We start from the raw sequence: 16,042 nt of genomic DNA on the forward strand, positions 1-16,042 counted from the left end.
AAGACTAAAACCCAAAGGGATTATGAACGAAAGGGAATAATATTAAAACCATGGGACAAATATTAAAAACCCAAGCCATATAAACCCTAAGATAAATATTATAAACACATGGTTGACGATGGTTGATTTTCGTATTGAGACAATTCTTATCACAATACGATGTTAGACCATGGTTGATTTACATATCGAGACAATATCGAGACAATACGATGTTAGGCCATGGTTGACCATGGTTGACTTTCATATCGAGACAATCTTCGCCACAACGCGACGTTGGTCTATGGTTGACCATGGTTGATTTCCATATTGAGACAATCTTTGTCACAATGTGACATTTGAACATGGTTGATTGTGGTTGGCTATGGTTGACCATGGTTAGCTATTTTTCACCATGATTAATGTTATAAATCATAGGGAATAATAAACCCAAGGGATTAATACTAAAACCCCAAGGGATTATGAATCCAAGGGAAAAATATTATAAACCCAACGTATATAAACCCTAAGATAAATATTATAAACACTAAAATAAACATGCTTGAGTATGGTTGATTTCAATATTGATATAATCCTTATCAAAATGCGACATTGGATCATGGTTGACCATGATTGATTTACATATCGAGACAATTTTTGTCACAATGCGATGTTGGACCATGGTTGACCATGGTTGATTTTCATATCAAGACAATTTTTATCACAATGCAACGTCCGACGATGGTTGACCATGATTTTCATATGGAGACAATTTTTGTCACAATGTAACATTTCACCATGGTTCACCACGATCGGCTATGATTGACCATGATTAACCATGATTAACCATGATTGATATTATAAACCCAAGGGATCAATATTATAAACCCAAGAGATTAATACTAAAACCCAAAGTGATTATGAACGAAAGGGAATTATATTAAACCTCAGGGACAAATATTAAAAATCAAAGGCATATAAACCCTAAGATGAATATTATTAAAACATGGTTGACCATGGTTGATTTTCATATCGAGACAATCTTTGTCACAACTTGGCATTGGACTATGGTTGATTTCCATATGAAGACAATCTTTGTCACAATGTGACATTTGACCATGGTTGACCATGATTAATATTATAAACCAAAGGGAATAATAAACCCAAGGGATTGATATTATAAACCCAAGGGATTATGAACCCAAGGGAATAATATTAAACCCAAGGTATATAAACCCTAAGATAAATATTATAAACACTAAAATAAACATGCTTGGACATGGTTGATTTCCATATTGATACAATCCTTCTCACAATGCGACATTAGACCATAATTGACCATGATTGATTTACATACCACAGATTAGGTTTGATTTGATGATAATCGAGTTTGATTTAGTGGCAAGTGGTATTTTGGTAATACTTAAAATGTTGGCGAGATATTGAGTTTCTCGATATGGATGGAAATGTTGTCGGTATTAAGAAACGCGTACCGCTACGGTTTCTACGCGTCACGGGCCACGGCCAAGTTGGCAGAAAACGATACAAATCAGATCATGTGTCTGCATGGTTGGCACCCATTAACACGCACACAGTCAACATAGCTGGTTGTTTTATGTCTGCGCCACATGTTCACATTCCAACACCCATCACACCTCTCTTCTATAACAATGTCCATTGGCATCGCCTGTTTGTGCAAGAAATCAATCAAGGGAGAAAAGGGAGAAAATCCTTATCAACGGAGAGTATGACTTTAGTACTGCTGCTTGCAATGGCGTCGGTGTTGGTGTTTTTCCGTGCAGCTTCTTTTCTACAAGCTGCGCGAATTGATAACCGGTGGCAATGGCAAGGGAGCGATGTTGGAGTACGGACCCAACCGGTATACTCTTATGGGATCGCTGTTTTCGTTGTGGAAGAATCACGGGAGGCACATTGAATGGGCTGCCGAAATGCTGGCAGAGTCGCCCACGCAGACCATCGTGTTGCAGCGTCTGGGGGGAATTCGGACGTGTTGAAAACGTAATTTCAACAGCGGGTTGAGTTGACCCGTGGAGCAGCAGTAAATGCACCCAAACCACTCAGCAAAACCGCCTTTCATCTCGGACCGCTTTTCCGTGAAAGTGGTTTCCGTATTTTTGAGCCCGATACAATATGGTGCAGACGCGTGGCTCTCCCCATACGTAAGCAAGTCTGACATTCTCGGGTGCTATCATTCAGTCAAGTAAGGCCTCCCGATATCTCTGTCCGCCGTTCGATTGTCTCCAGCATTCTCGTCCGTTGATTGTGTAAAGCTACATACAAACCAACATTAATGACTTTGCGTGGAGTGAATTTCAATTTTTGTGTTGACCGCCGATAATAATATAATTAATATGCCCGTAGAAAGTAGCTGAAAGTTTTAAATTTTAATATTTTTTTATATGTCGAAAGTATGGTGCATTTAAAGAAAGGCATGGTCTGGTCAGTGTGTTAAAAAATATTTACGCAATGTAATATCCAAAAAAAATGGAGCTCGTATATTATGTAATTGTTTTGGGTTTATTTTGTATGTAACAAAACGGGCTCTCGTGTGTAATATGTATGAACATCTAGTTTTGCTCATGCGATGAACCTGAAGCTCGCAGCAGCTAAAGAGCAGGGAGTAGCATGAAATTTTTATGAAGCAAGGAATTAATTATGCACAGCAGTGTGGGGAGTATGAGATTTTGGGAGTTGCATAAGTAATGTTTTTTTTTACAGCAGTATGTGTAAAATAGTTTTACACCAGTAAATGTAAAAGCTCTTTTACAGCAGTAAATCCATGTAAATTTATTTTACAGCAGTGAATGAAGATTTTACACAGCAGTGTAAAAATCATTTTGTAAAAGAGGCAGAGTATTTTGGTGAATCCCTCTCAGCAAAGAGGATGAAGTTTGTATCAAACATTTTGTTTTAATGAATAGAAATGTTTTTATGGTGGTGTAATACTCTGTCTTCAGTCATTTTATTTTGAAGCTTCCCTGTGCACAAGAGATCCTGGAGCAAAGGTAGAAACAGAGCATTGCCTCTGTGGAGTTTATTTTGTTTGTTTTTGGGATTTTACCAGAAAAATCCCCAACAGTGGTATCGGAGCAAGTTTAGGCTCTTTGAACGTGACAAAGAAGCTGAAAGGAGGAGTCTTTTGTTGCAGCAGTAAATCTTCTCCAGCAGAGTGAAGGCTCAGTCAAGAAAATACTCAGGTATTTCACAAAGTTTTTTTTATGTGTTGCTGAAGAAGCAGTCAGTTGTTTTAAAATACACAGTCAAGAAATTGAAGCATAACTAAGGATGCAAGAAATGGCTAGCACAAGCACTGGTATGGGTATGTTTAATACCCAGCTCCCACAGTTTAATGGGAAGAACTATGACTACTAGTCAATAACTATGAGAGCCCTGTTTGCCTCTCAAGATTTATGGGAAATAGTTGAAGATGGTTTTGAAGAACCAGCAGATGAAACTGAGTTTAATAGATTAACTCCAGCAGAGAGAGATCTGTTGAAGAGCAATAGGAAGAAGGATTCAAAAGCCCGTATGTTGTTGTATCTAGCAGTAGACCAGAGTGTGTTTCCAAGGTTAGCAGCAGCTAAGACAGCAAATGAAGCATGACAAACCCTCAAGACAGCCTATCAAGGCATGGAGAGAGTGAAGACAACAAAACTACAGTTGCTGAGGAAAGATTTTGAGAATCTGAGCATGAAGGAGTCAGATAATATTGACTCATTCTTCACACATGTGATTGGTTTGGTCACACAGATGAGGACTCATGGAGAAACCATTGAAGAAAGGAGGATTGTGGAGAAAATATTGAGGGTCTTACCCTCAAAGTTTGATGCGATTGTCACCACCATAGAGGAGACAAAGGATCTCTCAAACTTTTCAGCTGATGAGCTACATGCATCACTGATAACACATTAGCAGAGGTTGAGTAGAAATGAAAACTCATCTCTAGAGCAAGCCTTCAAGACCCAGATGTCTTTTGGAAGAGGAAGAGGTCAAGGCAGAGGAAACAAGAGAGGAAGAGGTAGAAGTCAAAACAGAGGTGGAAGGAACAGCCCAGCAAATGCTCAAGGAAGAGGCAGCAATCCAAATCAAAACCAAGGCCAAGGCAGCAGCCAACAAAGAGGCCAACATCATGCTCAAGGACAAAGGTATGAAAAATCCAATGTCCAATGCTATTATTGTAAAAAATATGGGCATTATGCCAGTGAATGTAGGAAGAAGCAGCATGATATGAGTGATAGACAAAATGCAAATGTCACTAGAGAAAACAGCAGCCAAAATAATGTGTTGTTAGCTTGTAACATGGCTGAAACAAACAGTGAAGACATATGGTTTTTAGACTCAGGTTGCAGCAACCATATGACAGGAAACATAGCTCTCTTTTCTGCCCTAGATAAAAATGTGAAATCAGAAGTCACACTAGGAACTGATAGTAAAATCTCTGTTATGGGAAAAGGAGAGGTAAAAATATTTACAAAGCAAGGAGAAAAGAAAACCATAGCAGATGTCTACTATGTCCCCGGAATGAGATGTAACCTCTTGAGTGTTGGACAGCTTGTCCATAAGGGGTACAATGTTTTCTTTAAAAATAATGTATGCACCATCATGGATATAGCACCCAGCAAACGATGCATTGCTGAAGTAAAAATGACAAGGAACAGGATGTTCCCTCTTAGAATAAGAGCAGATTTGAAAAACAAAGGAGAAATTGCAGCAGTCACCCAAGAGGCTTTCCAAAGCGTGCCAAAGTATGAAAATTGGTTGTGGCACTTGAGATTTGGACATCTCAATTTTGGAGGTATAAACTTGTTAAGCAGAAAAGGAATGGTAAGAGGACTACCATTGATAGAGAAACCGGACAGCCTTTGTGAAGGTTGCATATTGGGGAAACAACATAGAGAAAGTTTTCCATCAGGGAAGAGCATAAGGGCAAAGGCACCCTTAGATATCATCCACTCAGATTTATGTGGACCGATGTAAGCTCCATCATTAGCAGGCAGCCAATATTTCCTAACATTCATTGATGACTTTACAAGAAAAACTTGGGTATATTTCCTTAAAAACAAAAGTGAAGTGTTTGAGAAATTCCAAAATTTCAAGGCATTTGTGGAAAACCAAAGCGGGCTGCATATTAAAGTTTTGAGAACTGATAGAGGAGGTGAGTATATCTCCAAGGAATTCCTAAGATTTTGCAGAGAAAATGGAATTCACAAACAGTTTACAGCTAGGTACACCCCATAGCAAAATGGAGTTGCTGAAAGGAAGAACAGGACCATCATGGATATGGCGAGGAGCATGTTGAAGGCAAAGCATTTGCCAAATGATTATTGGGCTGAAGCTGTAAATTGTGCAGTGTATATTTTGAACAGGTGTCCTACAAAAGCAGTGTTGAACAAAGTGTCGGAAGAAGCATGGAGTGGGAGAAAGCAAGGAGTCACCCACATGAGAGTTTTTGGATGTGTGGCCTATGCACACATTCCAGATCAGCTAAGGAGGAAGTTGGACAGCAAAGGGGAGAAATGTCTTTTCATTGGATACAGTGAGGAATCCAAAGCTTACAGGTTGTATATCCCATCTACCAAGAAGTTTTTTGTCAGCAGAGATGTTCAATTTATTGAGGAGGAAGCTTGGGATGGAAGCATAGAGAAAACAGTGAATGTTAAAAGCTGTTTGTCTCATGATGAAGATGATGAGGAGGTGGCTGAAATGGATCCCCAAATAGCAGCGCCAACACAAGGACAGCAAGGGACACCATTGAGGATAAATGAGAGTGCTTCTCCAAGCACACCACAAGGAGGAAATTCAAGTGCGTCTTCAAGCACTTGCACACCAAGTGAACGAGGTAAGAAATTTAGAAATCTAAGTGACATTTATGATGAAGGAATGAATTCCTTATTTGCCTTGTATTGTCATGTTGATGATCCTATTCATTTCGAAGATGCAATTAAAGATAGGAAATGGATAGAAGCTATGGATGATGAGATGAATGCCATAGAGAGAAACAAAACATGAGATTTGGTTGAGCTACCAAAAGGCAAAGAAGTCATTGGAGTCAAATGGGTCTACAAGACCAAAAGCAATGCTGAAGGCAAGATAGAAAGGCAGAAGGCAAGGCTGGTTGTCAAAGGGTACAAATAGCAGTATGGGAGAGATTATGAGGAGACTTTCGCCCCGGTTGTAAGAATGGAAACCGTGAGAGCAGTGCTGTCCATAGCAGCTCAAAACAAATGGAAAGTCTACCAAATGGACGTGAAGTCAGCATTCCTAAATGGAGTGTTAAAGGAAGAGGTTTATGTTGAACAGCCTCTAGGCTATGAGAAGAAAGGTGAAGAGCACAAAGTGTGCAGATTGAAGAAGGCTCTTTATGGGCTGAAGCAAGCGCCAAGAGCATGGTACAGCAGGATAGATTCATATCTATTGGATAATGAATTTGACAAGTGTGAGGGAGAACCCACAGTCTACGTCAAAGAAAATGATGGTAAAATTTTAATTGTTGTCTTATATGTTGATGATGTTATTTTGACAGGTAATGATGATCAGCTTATTGAGAATTTCAAATCAGTCATGAAGGAAGAATTTGAAATGACTGACATGGGTTTCTTGAGATACTTCTTAGGCATAGAAGTAGATCAAAATGAAAAAGGAATTTTTATCTCACAAGCTAGATATGTAAATCAAGTGTTGGGCAGATTTAACATGCAAGAATGCAAAGCAGCGATCACTCCCACAGTAATGGGATTAAAACTCAGCAGAGAGGACAGCAGCAAGGATTTTGATCCTAGTTTGTACAAGAGTATTGTAGGCAGCCTTATGTATTTAACAGCAACTAGGCCTGACATTATGTATGCTGTTAGTTTAATTTCCAGATTTATGGAGAGGCCAAAGGAGGCACATTGGCAGGCAGCAAAAAGAATTTTAAGGTATGTCAAAGGTACCAAAATGTTTGGAATTTTATATAATGTCTCAGAACATTCAGATTTGGTTGGATACACTGATAGTGATTGGGCTGGAAGTGTAGATGATCGGAAAAGCACTTCCGGTTATGTTTTTCATATGGGTTCAGGAGCCATTTCATGGGCTTCTAAGAAGCAGTCCATTGTAGCATTGTCTACAGCAGAGGCTGAATATGTGGCAGCTACAGCAGCAGCATGTCAAACAGTTTGGATGAGAAGAATGTTGAGGAGCTTAGGCCAAGAGCAGGCAAAAGCGACATTGATTTTTTGTGACAATAGCTCAGCTATTGCATTGTCAAAGAATTCAGTGTTTCATAAGAGAACGAAACACATTGATACAAGGTTTCACTACATCAGAGAATTGGTGAACAATGGAGAAATTGTCTTAGAACATTGCAGGACTCAAGAACAGGTAGCAGACATCTTGACAAAGCCATTGGATTAGAAAAGCTTTGAATTTTTGAGGAAGTGTTTGGGTATGACCGAATGCCCAGCAGTTGAAATTAAAGGGGAGTGTTGAAAACGTAATTTCAATAGCGGGTTGAGTTGACCCGTGGAGCAGCAGTAAATGCACCCAAACCACTCAGCAAAACCGCCTTTCATCTCGGATCGCTTTTGCGTGAAAGTGGTTTCCGTATTTTTGAGCCCGATACAATATGGTGCAGACGCGTGGCTCTCCCCATACGTAAGCAAGTCTGACATTCTCGGGTGCTATTGTTCAGTCAAGTAAGGCCTCCCGATATCTCTGTCCGCCGTTCGATTGTCTCCAGCATTCTCGTCCGTTGATTGTGTAAAGCTGCATACAAACCAACATTAATGACTTTGCGTGGAGTGAATTTCAATTTTTGTGTTGACCGCCGATAATAATATAATTAATATGCCCGTAGAAAGTAGCTGAAAGTTTTAAATTTTAATATTTTTTTATATGTCGAAGGTATGGTGCATTTAAAGAAAGGCATGGTCTGGTCAGTGTGTTAAAAAATATTTACGCAATGTAATATCCAAAAAAAAATGGAGCTCGTATATTATGTAATTGTTTTGGGTTTATTTTGTATGTAACAAAACCGGCTCTCGTGTGTAATATGTATGAACATCTAGTTTTGCTCATGCGATGAACCTGAAGCTCGCAGCAGCGAAAGAGCAGGGAGCAGCATGAAATTTTTATGAAGCAAGGAATTAATTATGCATAGCAGTGGGGGGAGTATGAGATTTTGGGAGTTGCATAAGTAATGTTTTTTTTACAGCAGTATGTGTAAAATAGTTTTACACCGGTAAATGTAAAAGCTCTTTTACAGCAGTAAATCCATGTAAATTTATTTTACAGCAGTGAATGAAGATTTTACACAGCAGTGTAAAAATCATTTTGTAAAAGAGGCAGAGTATTTTGGTGAATCCCTCTCAGCAAAGAGGATGAAGTTTGTATCAATCATTTTGTTTTAATGAATAGAAATGTTTTTATGGTGGTGTAATACTCTGTCTTCAGTCATTTTATTTTGAAGCTTCCCTGTGCACAAGAGATCCTGGAGCAAAGATAAAAACAGAGCATTGCCTCTGTGGAGTTTATTTTGTTTGTTTTTGGGATTTTACCAGAAAAATCCCCAACAGGACGGTGTTGACGGAAACTGGAGCACATTTTGAAGACGCGGTTCGACAATTATCCGAAAGGAAACCCGTTTACTTCCATTCTCCACGATCTTCTTGGGAACGGGATCTTCAATGCCGATGGCGACACTTGGAAGCTGCAGCGGAAGGTCGCCAGCTACGAGTTCAAATTCCGCTCTCTCCGCAATTTCGTTGTCAAAGTCACGGATCGACTCCTGCCGGCGCTGCACAACGCCAGCGATACGGGTCGCTGCTTGGATTTGCAGGACATTCTGCAGCAATTTGCGTCCGATACAATCTGCAAAGTTCCCTTCGGGGTGGATCCTGCGTGGCTGGACGCGCGTTTTGATGAGTCGGAGCTGGCAGGAGCGCTCGACGTGGCAGCAATGCTTCCTGCTGGGAGGTCATCGGCACCTGTCCAGCTGGTGTGGAAGATGAAGAGGCTGCTCAACATCGGCTCCGAGAAGCGCCTCTCCGAAGCCGTTGCGGTGGTGCACGGGTTCGCCATGGAAGTTATCCGCCGTCGGAGAAGTGAGATTAGCAATGGCGGCGGTACGGCCGACGATTCGAAGAGGGAACAAACTGACCTGCTTTCTAGATTCATGGCGCTCAGCAGTACGAACAGCAACAGTACCTGCAAAGGGAATGGAAATGATACGCCGGCCGTCGCCATGGGTGTCGAACGCGAGGACTGTTGTTCAGACGAATTTCTGCGAGATAAGATCATCAGTTTCATTTTGGCAGGCAGGGACACCACATCATCCGCATTAACGTGGTTTTTCTGGCTCCTATCCTCTCATCCCCACGTAGAGGAAACCATTTACAAAGAGATAGCGCATCTCATCGCCGCAAGAAGATCCCAAGATAAAGATTCCGTTTCTTCTAATGGCGTTCTATTTTCTTACGAGGAGCTGCAGAACATGCATTACCTGCACGCTTCAATCTGCGAATCGATGAGACTTTATCCGCCGGTCCTCTTGGACTCCAGGCACGCCCTCCACAACGACGTTCTGCCCGACGGGACTTTCGTGGGCAAAGGCAATCGGGTGACTTATCACCCGTACGCCATGGGTCGAATGGACGCCATCTGGGGCGCCGACTGTCTGCAATTCAAGCCGGAAAGGTGGGTGAACGAGGATGGCCATTTCGTCCCGCAGAGTCCCTTCAAGTTCGCAGTCTTTCAAGGCGGAGTTCGCATTTGTCTGGGCAAAGAAATGGCTTTCATTCAGATGAAGTTTGTTGCGGCCACTGTGATTTCCATGTTCAGATTGCGGCCGCCCGTTGATTCGCGTCGGAAAACTCCAAAGCTCGTTCACTGCCTGACTGCGCGCATGAAGGGTGGTTTTCCCGTTGTAGTTCAAAGGAGGACGACAACGCCGTTCCAACGCCCATCAGAATCTGATTCAGATATCAAGTTTTAACCAAGTTTGATTAATTGAATTATCAATTAAGTTGTCATGCTTTTGTCTCCTGCTTTTATTGAAAGGACAAAGGCACAGACCCTTCTAACCAATATCTGCCTGGCATATGCATCCCAATCAAGCTGAGCTCTTACAAGTGGACCAACATCACATGTGATGGTACGGACTGTCGCTGCCAGCTGCTTGCCTTGAAATTCTCAAACAACTTCTGCACAGATATAGAGATATCGGAATGCCATAATATGTTCCTGGTTGAAAAGAAAAATGTTGGAAATGTGCGTAGATATATCTTTTTATAGCTAATAAACAAAATGTGATCTGTACTTCTGAAATGAAACTTTTGAGCCTTTTGCCTTATGTAATCCGAAAAAATTGTCACCTCACGGAAATCCTGATGGAACTAGGAGAAGTTTTGTGGATGAATGATATTGGATGGTTAGGCTGTGGTAAAAATTTTCTTATCTGATTATTACCCCAAATAAAATTTAATTGTTAAATATAGATCATAAAAATTTGAATTTCAAAAGATAATTATTAGCCTATTTTCTTGGAAGAAATTAATTTTCATTCCATTATTGAGAATTAAAATTATATTTTAAAATAATAAAACAATACTTATATTAACAAATTGAAAGATAATAATAAAAAAAAATCTATACTAATTTTAATTAAAATATTTTAATTTTCACTTTAATTTTACATCAAATTTTATATAGAAATAAAATAATTAGACAATAAATATTTAGAGTACTTCAGAAAAATACCACGTAACATAATTTTATATAAAGAAAAATAAAATAATTAAAAAAAGATTAATGTGATTTATAAATCAAATATAAATAAAATAATTAAAAAAAGATTAATGTGATTTATAAATCAAATATTTTAATAAGCAGGTTGAATAAAAGATTTTCATATATATGTTGACCAATATTCTTTGTCTGTTTTTTTTGGAGTAACTCTTCTTTATTTTCAACCAACTTCCATCATATCCTAAATTTTTAGCTCCATTTAAGTTTGCACAAGAATGTCCTCATTCAAATAAAAAATAATACTATTTAAAAATAATTTATTTTACTCTAATCAAAATTTTAGTTCTTTTACATTTTAAATTTACATATGAATAAAAATAATTAAATAAAAATCATAATTAACTAATAATAAACCATTTAATCAATTAATATATTAAACGAAAGTAAAATAATAGACCATTTTTTATTTTATAAATATATAAGTGAAATTAATCAATCTCAATTAAAATAAATAAAATGCAAAAAAATTCCATATTTTAATTATTATACTTTAATTGTAACTCACTAGTTCAATTCCCCACCCTATTTGGGTGTTATTCTTGGACATGACAGTTCTGTAGCCTCAGTGTGTTGAACTCTCTCTCTCTCTCTCTCTCTCTCTACTTTCTCTCTCTCTATATATAATTTAGCTATATTTAAACTAAGCTAAATTTAATATGATCGGCAGGAAACACTAGCTATGCGGCCTTATTATTCTCATCATCCCAAATCAAATTTATAGTTTAGAGTAATAATAGTCTAAATCCACATCTAAATGCATGCCAATCATTGAAGTATCTCGTATCTAACGTCGGGACATGGGATGGATTTCACAGAGAATGAACAAGAATTTTATTCATTATATCATAGTAAAACAACTACATTAAAAGTATTAATGTGATTGATATAAGCTAAAGGCTTCATTTGTATATACCATTGATAAATATACCATTTCTATCACAATAAAAATATTATTATTATCATTATAATTTATAATTTATAATAAAAAATAATTATTAACAATAATTAAAAATTAATATTTTTTATAATGATTAATAATAATAATAATAATAATAATAATAATAATAATAATAGTAATTAATATTAAATGTTAGTTATAATTATTTAATTTGAATTTGTGTAATATACATATGAACCCTAGGAATATGAACCCTTAGATTAATAAACTCTAGGGATTGATATTATAAACCCAAGATAAGAATAAACCCAAGGGGTTAATATTAAAACCTCAAGGAAATAATATTAACCCAATGGATTATTACTAAAAACCTTAGGGTTTCTATTCCCTTGTGTTTATAGTATTAATCCACTGGGATTATGAACCAAAGGCAATAATATTAACCCAAGAGATAATAAACCTAAAGTATTAATACTAAAAACCCAAGGAATTATCAACCCAAGGGAATAATATTAAACCCTATGGATTAATATTATAAACCCAAGGAATATATCAACCATAGTTGACCATAGTTGACCATGGCTGATATTATAAACCGAAAGGAATAATAAACCCTTGGGGTCAATACTAAAAACCTAAAGGACTATAAACGTAAGGGAATTAAATTAAACCCTAGGAATATGAACCCTTAGATCAATAAATCTTAGGGATTAATATTGAAACATGGTAGACAACGGTTGACCAAGGTTTACCATAGTTGACAATGGTTGATATTATAAACCGAAGGAAATAATAAACCCTAGGAATATGCACCCTTAGATCAATAAACCCAAGGTATATAAACCCTAAGATCAATATTATAAACACTAAAATAAACATGGTTGGGTATGGTTAATTTCCATATTGAGACAATCCATGTCACAATGTGACGTTGGACCACGGTTGACCATGATTGGCCATGATTGATTTTCATATCGAGACAATCTTTTTAACAACGTGATGTTGGACTATGGTTGACCATGGTTTATTTCCATATTGAGACAATATTTGTCACAATGTGACATTCAACCATGGTTGACCATGGTTGGCTATGGTTGACCATGATTAATATTATAAACCAAAGGGAATAATAAACCCAAGGGATTGATATTATAAACCAAAGGGATTAATACCAAAACCCCAAGGGAATACTATTAAACCTAAGAGACAAATATTATAAACCCAAGGTATATAAACTCTAAGATGAATAGTATAAACACTAAAATAAATATGCTTGAACATGGTCGATTTCCATATTGATACAATCCTTATCACAATGCGACATTGGACCATGGTTGATTTACATATCGAGACAATCTTTCTCACAATGTGACGTGAGACCAGATTGAATTTCATATTGAGACAATATTTGTCACAATGCGATATCTGACGTTGATTGACCGTGATTTTCCATGATTTTCATATCGAGACAATTTTTGTCACAATGCTACATTTGACCATGGTTCACCGTAGCTGAGTATGATTGACCATGATTAACCATGATTGATATTATAAACCTAAGTGAATAATAAACCCAAGGGATCGATACTATAAACCCAAGGGATTAATGCTAAAACCCAAAGGGATTATGAACCAAATGGAATAATATTAAAACCAAGGGACAAATATTAAAAACCCAAGCCATATAAACCCCAAAGATAAATATTATAAACACATGGTTGACCATGGTTGATTTTCATATTGAGACAATTCTTATCACAATACGATGTTAGACCATGGTTGACCATAGTTGATTTACATATCGAGACAATCTTTGTCACAATGCGACGTTAGACCATGGTTGACCATGGTTCATTTTCATATCGAGACAACCTTTGTCACAACGCGATGTTAGACTATGGTTGACCATGGTTGATTTCCATATTAAGACAATCTTTTTCACAATGTGACATTCGACCATGGTTGACCGTGGTTGGTTATGGTTGACCATGTTTGGCTATGGTTGACCATGATTAATATTATAAATCAAAGGTAAAAATAAACTCAAGGGAATAATAGACCCAAGGGATTAATATTAAAACCCCAAGGGATTATGAACACAAGGGAATAATATTAAACCCAAGGGACAAATATTATAAACCCAAGGGATTAATACTAAAAACCCAAGTGATTACAAACCCAATAGAATAATATTAAACCAAAGGGATAAATATTATAAAACCAAGGTATATAAACCCTTAGATAAATATTATAAACCCTAAAATAAGCATGTTTGACCATGGTTGACCAAGGTTGGTTTTTATATTGACACAATCTTTGTCACAATACCGCGTTGGACTATGGTTGACCATGATTGATTTTGATATTGAGACAACCTTTGTCACAATCCAACATTGGACAATGTCTTACCATGATTGACCATGTCAGATTCTCATATTGAGTCAATGTTTGTCAAAATGCGACATTGGACCATGTTTGACCATGGTAGATTTTCATATTAAGTAAATTCTTGTCACAGTGCGACGTTGGACCATGTTTCACCATGGATGACCATGGTTGTCACAAGGTAATATTGGAAAAAGAGACAAGATTTGTCACAATGTGACCATGGTTCAACATGGTTGATTCATATTGAGACAATATTTGTCAGAATAAGACATTGGAACATGGTTGACCTATTGAGAAATTGCAACAAGAAATTCTAGTTTAATTTTTTCTTTAATCTAACTATGAATTAAAATCGAATTCTATTCTCATAGAAACTTATAAATAATTAACTAAGTTTAATTAACTTAATTATCTTAGGAATTCCGAGTTGGAAGTCTTTTTGTAGTCATGTATATGTTCTCTCTAAATTTTAGGGGTCCAGGATGAGTTTATTTAAGTTGTAATTAGATAACTCAGTTTGACTGAGTTATAGACATTTAGACTAGTTCTAACTATTTGTGAAACTGGTAGAGGATTAGTAGTGAGTTGGTGCACTGGTGCATCCTCAGTGCTACTCCAGCTAACTAAAGATTCCCTCATGAGAAACTCATGCATGTCGATTCAAAGAAATATCGAGTTGAAACTAGAGTGCATGGACAATGTACTATCAATTGTAGAATGATTTGAGTTGTATAGATCATGCATGCAATCAGAAGAGGACCTAGATTTAGATTGCGCAGTTATGGAGGAAGGATTTCACATTTAAATATGGGTTGATCCTCACAGGAATTGCGCAAGGAAATAAGGGCTCAGTAGGCATCAGAAATTGTCTAAGTGTTGGTCAGTGCGGGCTTGTGAGGTAGAGAGTGGATCATACTTGTGCGGAATTGTTCTTGTGAGAAAAATCTTTGTATTATCACTCAGATTTCTTATTAATTCAATAGATAGTCGGGGTTTTGAGCAGTGGCTTTCCCCAGAGAAAAAATTGTGTTATGTTTCTTTGATTATCTTCCTCTTGTCGATTATTTTTTTCATCGATCTATTGGTTTCTGTTGTTTAAAGAGTAGATTATATTCTTGTCCTGTGTTTTAGTACATTACATGAGCTATGAATCTACAGGAAAATCTACATGGTATCAGAGCTGAAGACATTATACTAGAGGAGATTTCGAAGTTTTGAGTTTTGGGTTACAGGTGAAATGTGAATTTGCAATACATACATTAGGATTGGGAGATGGCATTCTACAGTTTGAGGCTTGAGTATGCCCTGGAAATAAGCTCAAATTATATAGCCTGGAAGGATAGAATGGAGGTTGTGCTGGAGGATAATGGCTTGAAGGAATTTATTGATCAAGGCATTCCTAAGCCAGAAACATCGGATGCAAAGAAACTCGCAGAATGGAAGAAGTGTGTGGTGAAGGAAAGACAGATAATCCTTGAGGTATTTTGAGACCACATTATATCGAGTCTCCATGGGAAGGAAACTCCATATGGTATGTGGAAATAATTGACGAACGTATTCTAGAACAATAGTGACCATAGGAAGTTAACACTGAAAGACAAACTTCGAAAAATCAAGATGGAGAAGGGCGAGACCATTCCAAAATACTTGACCAAGTTCATTCACTATCATGATGAGCTTGGAAGTGTTGGAATAACCGTTGTCGAGGATGATATGGTGAGCCTAGCTCTCCTAGGCCTTCCCAAGAGTTGGAATAGCTATCAAGACTCTGTCAATGGGAGGGAGAAGCTGCCAAATTGGGAACGACTATGGTCGGATTTGATGCAGGAGGAAATCAAAAGGAACACCAAAGATGGTTCCTCATCAAAGACTGATGATGAGGAAAATTGTGCCGAGTAAGGGAAGGCGTCCCATTCCAAATTGGATTTTTACCATGGAGGTAAGAAGAAAGAAATGATGAAAGTTAAGTGCTTT

The 16,042-nt window shown here is 37.5% G+C and overlaps 1 pseudogene; it reads left to right on the forward strand.

The window, feature by feature from the left end:
* The first annotated feature begins 1,723 nt into the window (after nucleotides 1–1,723).
* LOC149265645 (cytochrome P450 94B1-like) lies at nucleotides 1,724–10,309 on the forward strand (annotated as a pseudogene).
* Nucleotides 10,310–16,042: the final 5,733 nt, after the last annotated feature.

This window comes from Pinus tabuliformis, chromosome 6 (assembly GCF_031772625.1).
Source record: "Pinus tabuliformis cultivar Carrire ecotype Pingquan chromosome 6, CPIR1, whole genome shotgun sequence".
Taxonomy (NCBI): Eukaryota; Viridiplantae; Streptophyta; class Pinopsida; order Pinales; family Pinaceae; genus Pinus; species Pinus tabuliformis.